The 7,795-nt window shown below is 40.4% G+C and overlaps 1 non-coding gene across 1 annotated transcript; it reads left to right on the top strand.

The window, feature by feature from the left end:
- Window positions 1-886: 886 nt before the first annotated feature.
- Window positions 887-997, top strand: LOC128685141 (U6 spliceosomal RNA). The gene has a single exon (XR_008406485.1). It is a non-coding gene; the product is annotated as a U6 spliceosomal RNA (small nuclear RNA).
- The last annotated feature ends 6,798 nt before the right edge of the window (window positions 998-7,795 follow it).

Raw genomic sequence — 7,795 nt, forward strand, 5'->3', positions numbered from 1 at the left:
GTCAGATTTCAAAGAGACGAGTCGTTATATCCCAATATGTCCCATTGACAGGGATCTTGCTCCAATAACTAGCGTCTACCCTGGTTGACCAGGCCAGCAGCAGAGCTGATAAAAAACAACTCTGGTTACATAAGAGTTAAGACAAAGGATGGTATTCTACCTCAATGTCATTACTGGTAACCATGTAAATCAGTAACAAAGAACAGAAATACTCCTGGTATATCACCTTACCTGATCAGGAGTAGAGTGGAGGTGAAGTGATTCTCCAAACTTCAACCCACACCAGAGCAGAAATTAAAGCAAATCAGACTCCAGGAACTGGAGTTTAGCCTAAGCCCTCTAGGTAGTGCGGGCAGTAACACGCTAACGGTTCCTGGGTGTCTGAACAACCATAACTTTCCCTTTTTTAAGGGCTTTTCCCTTACACATGGCATACCGTGAATCTAAAAACAAGTGTCAACTTACATGCATGAAGCACAGCGTAAATACATAGTTTAGCTTAGTAAGAGCACATTCGGCTCACAACCGAAAACCTCATGTTCAGTCCTGGGCGAGGCCTGACATATGACCGAGTGCTGCCCTTATTTACGTAATAATGTATAGTACATACCTAAGACTTAGCAAAATGCTAAGCGTTAGGTGCTGGGAAGGACCAAAGGTCCACAATGAACACTAGAGGTTTTTCAGTCGCTAAGTGATCCGAGAAAGGTATCCCGTATACCATAACCCCGGGAGTGATAATGTCAGAGGATCTCACTTTCAAAGACCATTACAACGTATCTACCACATCTGCTGGAAAAATGATAGGATGGATAATGAGCACCTACAAAACTAGGGATGCCAAGCCCATGATAATTCTCATCAAATCGCTTATCTCTAGTCTGGAATACTTGCTTTGGCAGTACATATACTAAAATTAGAACGATAGAGAAAAGATTAATTAGCATGGCGCCTGCTCGAGGATGACACGCAAAATCGTGAAGTGTTCCACATTTTTTAAAGGTCCCCGATGGAAATTCACTTTGACTTTTTGAGTTATCCCAGGTTCTCTACACATATGCTGCTATGTATAATAATCTGTGTAACTGTATTTGTGTATACCTGAATAAACTTACTTAATACTGCTGTACACTAAACGACCTCTTTCAAGGCAGGCGAAATTGCTGACCTGGAGAATGTACGGAGAACCTTTGGGGCACACGTAAGTACGATAAAGCACCTAAATTACTGGGAACGGTTGATGTCCCTTGGTTTGTATTCCATGGAACGCAGACGATAAAGATACATAATAATATACAGTTGTAAAATCCTAGAGATATTAATACTACTAAATTTGCAGATGAAAATCACCGCCTACGAAAGCAAAAGACTCGGCAGAGGATGCAACATCCCCTCAATGAAAAGCAGGGGCGCCACGAGTACACTAAGAGACAACACAATAAATGTCAGGGGCCCAAGACTGTTGAACTGCCTCATAGCATACATAAGGGGGATTACCAATGAACCCCTGACTGTTTTCAAGAAGGGGCTGGGCAGGCACCTAAAGTCAGTACGTCGGTTTACGTGCGGCCAGCAGTAACAGCCTGGTTGGTCAGGCCCTGATCCACCACCAGGCTTGGTCACGGAACGGGCCGCGGGGGCGTTAATCCCCCAAACGCTCTTCAGGTATATTCCAGGTAACCCCAGTCTCCCGTGCCTCAGCGCATGCCATTGGAATAGTGCCGAGGCATAAGTTGATAATGCAGTGGAATATTAGCGTTGAAGATCTGATGGCACTCACAAGTCATCATACGAAAACTAATATTCAAATTTCTTCAATAAAAATGATAAACCAAGATATTACACAGCCCAAATTTAATTCAAACTTTTCAAAGAGACCAGAAAGACGAACATCCTAAGGTACACAAGCACTTTAACCTTGATACCGCTTAGAAGTTGCATTACTAAGTTATCAGCTTGGAAGGGTTGAAGCTAATCAGATACGACACTCGGAAATTATCGCATGAGAAGCAGCATTTTATTTCTTTTCTGTTCCTTAAAAAAGCAAATTGAGACCTGCACAGGCCAGAACCAATCCATATTTTTCTTCAAGTAAGACTGACCGTCTTTTAAGAAAATACAATAAGTATTATGTAAGGTTTGTGTACATAACATTCAAATTTCTAACAATGGCTTTCAGAGCACAGAGATTTAATAGACACATAAAAGAACATTAATTTGATTTAATGTAGGACAACCAAATATAGTCCAACACCGACTTATTCCTGACAAGAGAGATGCTGCAATTATTTCACAGGCACCAATTAGTTTCATAAAATTGGCGCATGATAACCTACCCTAACATCAAGAGATGGTTTTGAGGAAAACACAGGACTAAAAGTTGACTGGTGACCAGTAATTGTAGAGAATCCGACAACATTTGTGCCTACACAGCCTAAACCCATGAAACGTTCCATCCATTTCATACGATGCGTCAACCATTGAAGATTGATGTTCACAAGCATTACATTCTAATCAAAGGAAAGCCCTAAACCCGTAGCAGCAATGTAGCTCATTTGGAATGGGAGACATTAAAATACGATCCAATCTAGGGAAAGATGTCCAGTTCCTTGGATCAAGAGTTCGTCACTAGCATCAAGGCATAATGAAATAAAATAATACTATACCATTTCGAGATTAGAATGGCCAAAATGTCATCTACACTCCATTAAATATACCAACCTCCTCGTAAGTAAGATACACCACTGTTGTAGCCAATCAGAGGAGCCTCTCTCAACCTATAATACGCAAACAAAATTTAGATATAATTATATAGCATTGTGGCCAAGGGCGCCAGGAGCACCAGGGGCACCAGGGGCGCCAGTGAAAACAGAGGCACCAGGGGCGCCCACGCATGGAAATAGTCACAAGAATCTGGGCCAAGATACATTACTCAAGCGTTTGAGAGAACAACTATCGAGTTATAAACGAAAATCTGTGATACTGCAAAAGAATTTGCTGCTAAAAATATTCATAAAAATAGGAGTTCCCCTTCGTTAAACTTACAGACTCTATAAAACCGCAGAGTTTTATTTTTCCAGTTTTTTCTCTTTTACATTCTACTTAAAATTTCTCTAATATCCTCTAAGAAATAGTAATTGATTTCGATAATGCTTTCTATTATGATATAACAGCATATAGGGTCTGAAGCTGATCAGAAGAGACATTCTCTAGTTATAAAGTAGGGAAACAATTTGCTTAATAAAACTGGTAAGTTAAAATTTATACAGGTCAAAGTGAGTGAGAAGCTGTGTTAATAAAGTCCATCAATGGTAAACAGTTTGAAGCAGATCAAAAATGCATTCCGCATTAATTGATCTTATTCCAACCTGAACCTACTTGAAAGTTGTTCCGGTGTCATTGCCTCCGCGGCCCGCTCCTTGATAAGACCTCCCGGTGGAGTAGGACCTGATCAATCAAGCTGTTACTTCCCATCTGATCGGGCACTGACTTTAGGCACTGGTCCAGTTCCGTCTTGAAGACAGTCAGGGATCTACTGGTAATTTCCCTTAGGTATGCTGGGAGGCTGTTAAATAGTAATTTACATAAATGGTTATAATCTTATTAACAATAATTTTTAAAGAGGTCAGATGACCAAAACCTCCAGTTGCGGGGTCATCATATGACTAAGACACGCGTAAGGAAGCTTTTGTCCTGTTTCCTGACAAACTTTACCTAACCTAACGTAACTTGCTGAAGAGTCTTGGGCCCCGTACACTTATAGTGTTTTCTCTTAGTGTGCTCAAGTCATCCCTGTCTTTCACTCGGGGTACGTTGCATCATCTGCAACATTTCGGACCAGTCCCTCTTTGATTTTCCAGGTGAAGATTATGATGCATCTTCCTCATCTGCGTTCCTTGGAGTATAGGTCAAGGGACTTCAAAAGGTCCAAGTAATTTCAGTAAAATTTCTAATATGCACTTACTCGGACTAAACTTATGAGGCATCATCCTTCCCCTCAGAAGGATTCTTTAGTTGAATAAAAATGAATATCATTATTTATTCGGTAAAACTGGCAAACTGAGACAGTGTGAACCTTGTGTTCAGGAAACATCACCAGTGGTAAAAATATGAACCCTTTCTGATAAATCTTTCTCTGTTTATTGCACGGATTCCAACAAGCCCAAGATTTTTTACAGGAAAAAAATTTGCTTTCACGCAAAAGAAACTTAACTGGCACTAACTTGGCCCTAAGATGAAACAGCTATTAAACAGTGAGCTGTTGTGAATCTGGAAAAATATTAACATGATTTAACAGGAATAAAAATTTCGCACTATTTTACACAAAACTGTCAAATCTACAGTTACACATCTGAATTTTACTCTCCGCCATCGTCGACTTTCTAGGCACCTTTTTTAACGTTAAAGTTACGTCACTGAAGATTTTAGAAGTTATCTGAGCCATTCCAGGATGCTGAGAATGGTGATGGTCAACTCTGGTCATAAGGCACCTGCACACTCCAATTGCTTTAGGAATTTGGTCCTCATTATTGTACACAAGTGTTGAAAACTTGAAATTGATTGGACGAGGCATTTTCGAGTAATGAGAGGAAAAAATAAAAAGTTGGAAAAAAAAAAAACAGGCAACTTAAAAGTCATCCTCCGAGGACACATACGTAGTGAACAACACTTCTCAACTTGCCTGGCTTAACTTGCGATATTAACCATCCGTCGTTATTAAATCGAATACGTTTAACTAGTTGTATACGAGAGCTACATAGCTGTATTCTAGTCTTTATCTGAATTATTTTTTGTTTTCAATTATAAAATACCAGAAATTGTAGAGAAAATTTTCTTATTACGCCAACAGTGGATAGTTACGTAATTGTGCACCAGCAATTTAGTCTGTGAGTGATGGTATATGGTGCACTAGCAGCTCAGCCTGTGGGTGGTGTATGGTGCACCAGCAGTTCAGCCTGTGAGTGATGGTATATGGTGCACTAGCAGCTCAGCCTGTGAGTGATGGTGTATGGTGCACCAGCAGCTCAGCCTGTGAGTGGTGTATGGTGCACCAGCAGCTCAGCCTGTGGGTGATGGTGTATGGTGCACCAGCAGCTCAGCCTGTGGGTGATGGTGTATGGTGCACCAGCAGCTCAGCCTGTGAGTGATGGTGTATGGTGCACCAGCAGCTCAGCCTGTGGGTAATGGTGTATGGTGCACCAGCAGCTCAGCCTGTGAGTGATGGTGTATGGTGCATGCGGCATGCTAAGCGTATGTTACATTTTATTCGGAGTATGTCACATACCCATAAAGGCATGCCCTCCCGACTAGCGAACCAGATGCTAAGAGTATAATTAGTAAAGGCCCCCCTCGCTATACTAAGCACCTTGGTTCAACCAGCCAATGTCAAGGAAGCTCGCCAAAGTTGTGAAGCGATGTGGTACACTCATGAATCAACACTGACGGACTTACCTCCAAGTCTGGTCGAATATGGTTCCTACTGTATTTCTTGCTTGCAATTTGCCTTACTGTACATGTCCTCTGTAAATATTGTACACATTATTGCTTGCTGTTTGAAGGAAATATAAGTATTTACTGTGGAGAAATTTTCTACAGGAGGGGAGTATCAGCTCCCTTCAGCCACTTTCAGCCCTCTCAGCCCTGAGGGGCCCAGCCCTCTCAGAAGGGGCAAGCATCTTGTTTACTGCTACAGTGAGTAATTGATCGCAGATGCAGTACGAGTATGCGACGTGGTCAAGCGACCGCGGCTCCTTGCAGTTCAGTGTTGCAGAGTGTATTTTAATAAGAGACAGTACATCTCTTACCTTGGCAGGACAATTAAGGTAAATCCTGCTCCCACTTTATTACCATAGTAAAGATAGTGGACATCCAAGGACACTTCAGCTTCTATCTGTCGAAGGTGTGAAGAACACCATAGCACACGCTACAAGAGCAAGGGAGGTTACGAATTTCTTGTAGTACGGGGGACTGCGCAATTCTTGAGTCGCAAGGAATTTGTAATCAACCTATAGTCGGCAGTAAGGGGCAGACTTTTGAGTCCACACAAGTAAGTTTGTCAGCAATCAGTGAATGAAATATGCTGACATAACACCCCCTAGGGGTAATATATAATCTTACAAATTATAACTCTTTACAGCCCGTTGAGAGATGACTTCGACAGCTTTTCAAGACCTCGTCTGCAGGGGCGGCTGTGTAGACGATTTGCTGTCTTTTATCAGCTAAGTGTTCCCTATATTTAAATTTAAAATTAAGCTTAGCTGGTAATGCCATTTCTCAACATATTGGTCGTGCTCGAACCGGATAAAGGCCACACTGTGGTCCAAATATGTTGTACTACAGTGTACAAATAGCATACGAGCCAAGGTCCTTCGAAAAAAGCTGTAAAACTAGTGTTTTACAATTTAAATCAGTATGAGTCCCTCCAGACTCAATCACAGAGAATGGGCAGCCAAAAGAAAACGGGAGCTCACCCAGCGTTCACCCAAAGAAAACGGGGGATGGCACCCTGCATCCACTGCTCCAATCTCGAAAATCGCTGACTAAGACAACAACCCAACTGATGTTCAGTTTGTCTGAGTGTATATACACACAGTGTTTATAATGTTTATAGACAGAAATTAAGAGACAAGATTGTGTTAAAGTTTGTTTCTTATAGATCTACCTGTTATATTAAAGGAACTTATATATAAAGTGTAAGCTTTCAAATATATATTAACAGTGACATTTATATATGTGTAAGTAATATTCACGTGTGATTTACAGTTATACAGTGACATTTATAGTGTATAGTGAATGAAGTGTATAACATCGTTATTTACGATTAATCATCGTGGTCAGGCTGACACAGCAAACTCAAGCCATAAACACCAGCCATATGTACTCTGTACCCTTCATGGTCATTGACCCTGAGGTTAAGCTTAGTAGGTCAGTAGTGTCTGACTGATTATTGCTGACTTAAGCATAACAAAAACTCAGCTGTTTATAGCAGTACAGTGTTTTTTAAACACTCTAAGTGTGGTGCTAGAATTTTCAGTATACCATTAAAATGGCTTGTTTGAAAACTCAGTTTCAGTCTTTACAGACTAAGATTACACAATTAGAAAATCTAATTTCAGTCTGTATAGGATTAACTCAAGATACAAACATAGATTTTGATGATCTTGAGGTCAAATTTGAATTACTTACACAACGTCTGGAAATAATTAATTCAGACTATACACATTATGAAAATAAATTTCTTGAATCAGATCCATCTGAGGATGAAATTAAAAATGTTTTGGATACTTTTAGTAATCAACAATTAAGGTGGACAGGAGTACAGGCTATCTGCCGCAAAACTCTGTCACAGAGACCTACTGTAACTAGTGGTCAAACACCTGTTACACCTGTAACAACAACAAGTGTACCATTACCAAGCTTACCTACATTGTCATTACCTATTTTCCAAGGTCATAATTATGAAGAATTCATTAGTGGTTTTCAATCCATAGTAAATTCACGAACTGACATAGATGAGATTGCTAAGTTCAATTATCTTAAATGTCTTGTGAAGGGAGAACCCTATGAACTGATTAAGTCATTTCCGGTGGTTAAAGGTAATTATCAAATAGCCTTACGTGTCTTAGCAGACAATTACTTTGATGCTGACAAGGCCAGAGTTAGACATGCAGTCTTAATATCAAGCTTGAAGCCACCCAAACATTGTTTTTCAGACTTACAGGCATTTAGAATCACATTAGACAATAGTCTCAGATCTCTAGGTGCTAAATATGACCTAAGGCAATGTGATTGGTTT

The sequence above is a fragment of the Cherax quadricarinatus genome, unplaced genomic scaffold (assembly GCF_038502225.1).
Source record: "Cherax quadricarinatus isolate ZL_2023a unplaced genomic scaffold, ASM3850222v1 Contig4104, whole genome shotgun sequence".
In the NCBI taxonomy this organism is placed as follows: Eukaryota; Metazoa; Arthropoda; class Malacostraca; order Decapoda; family Parastacidae; genus Cherax; species Cherax quadricarinatus.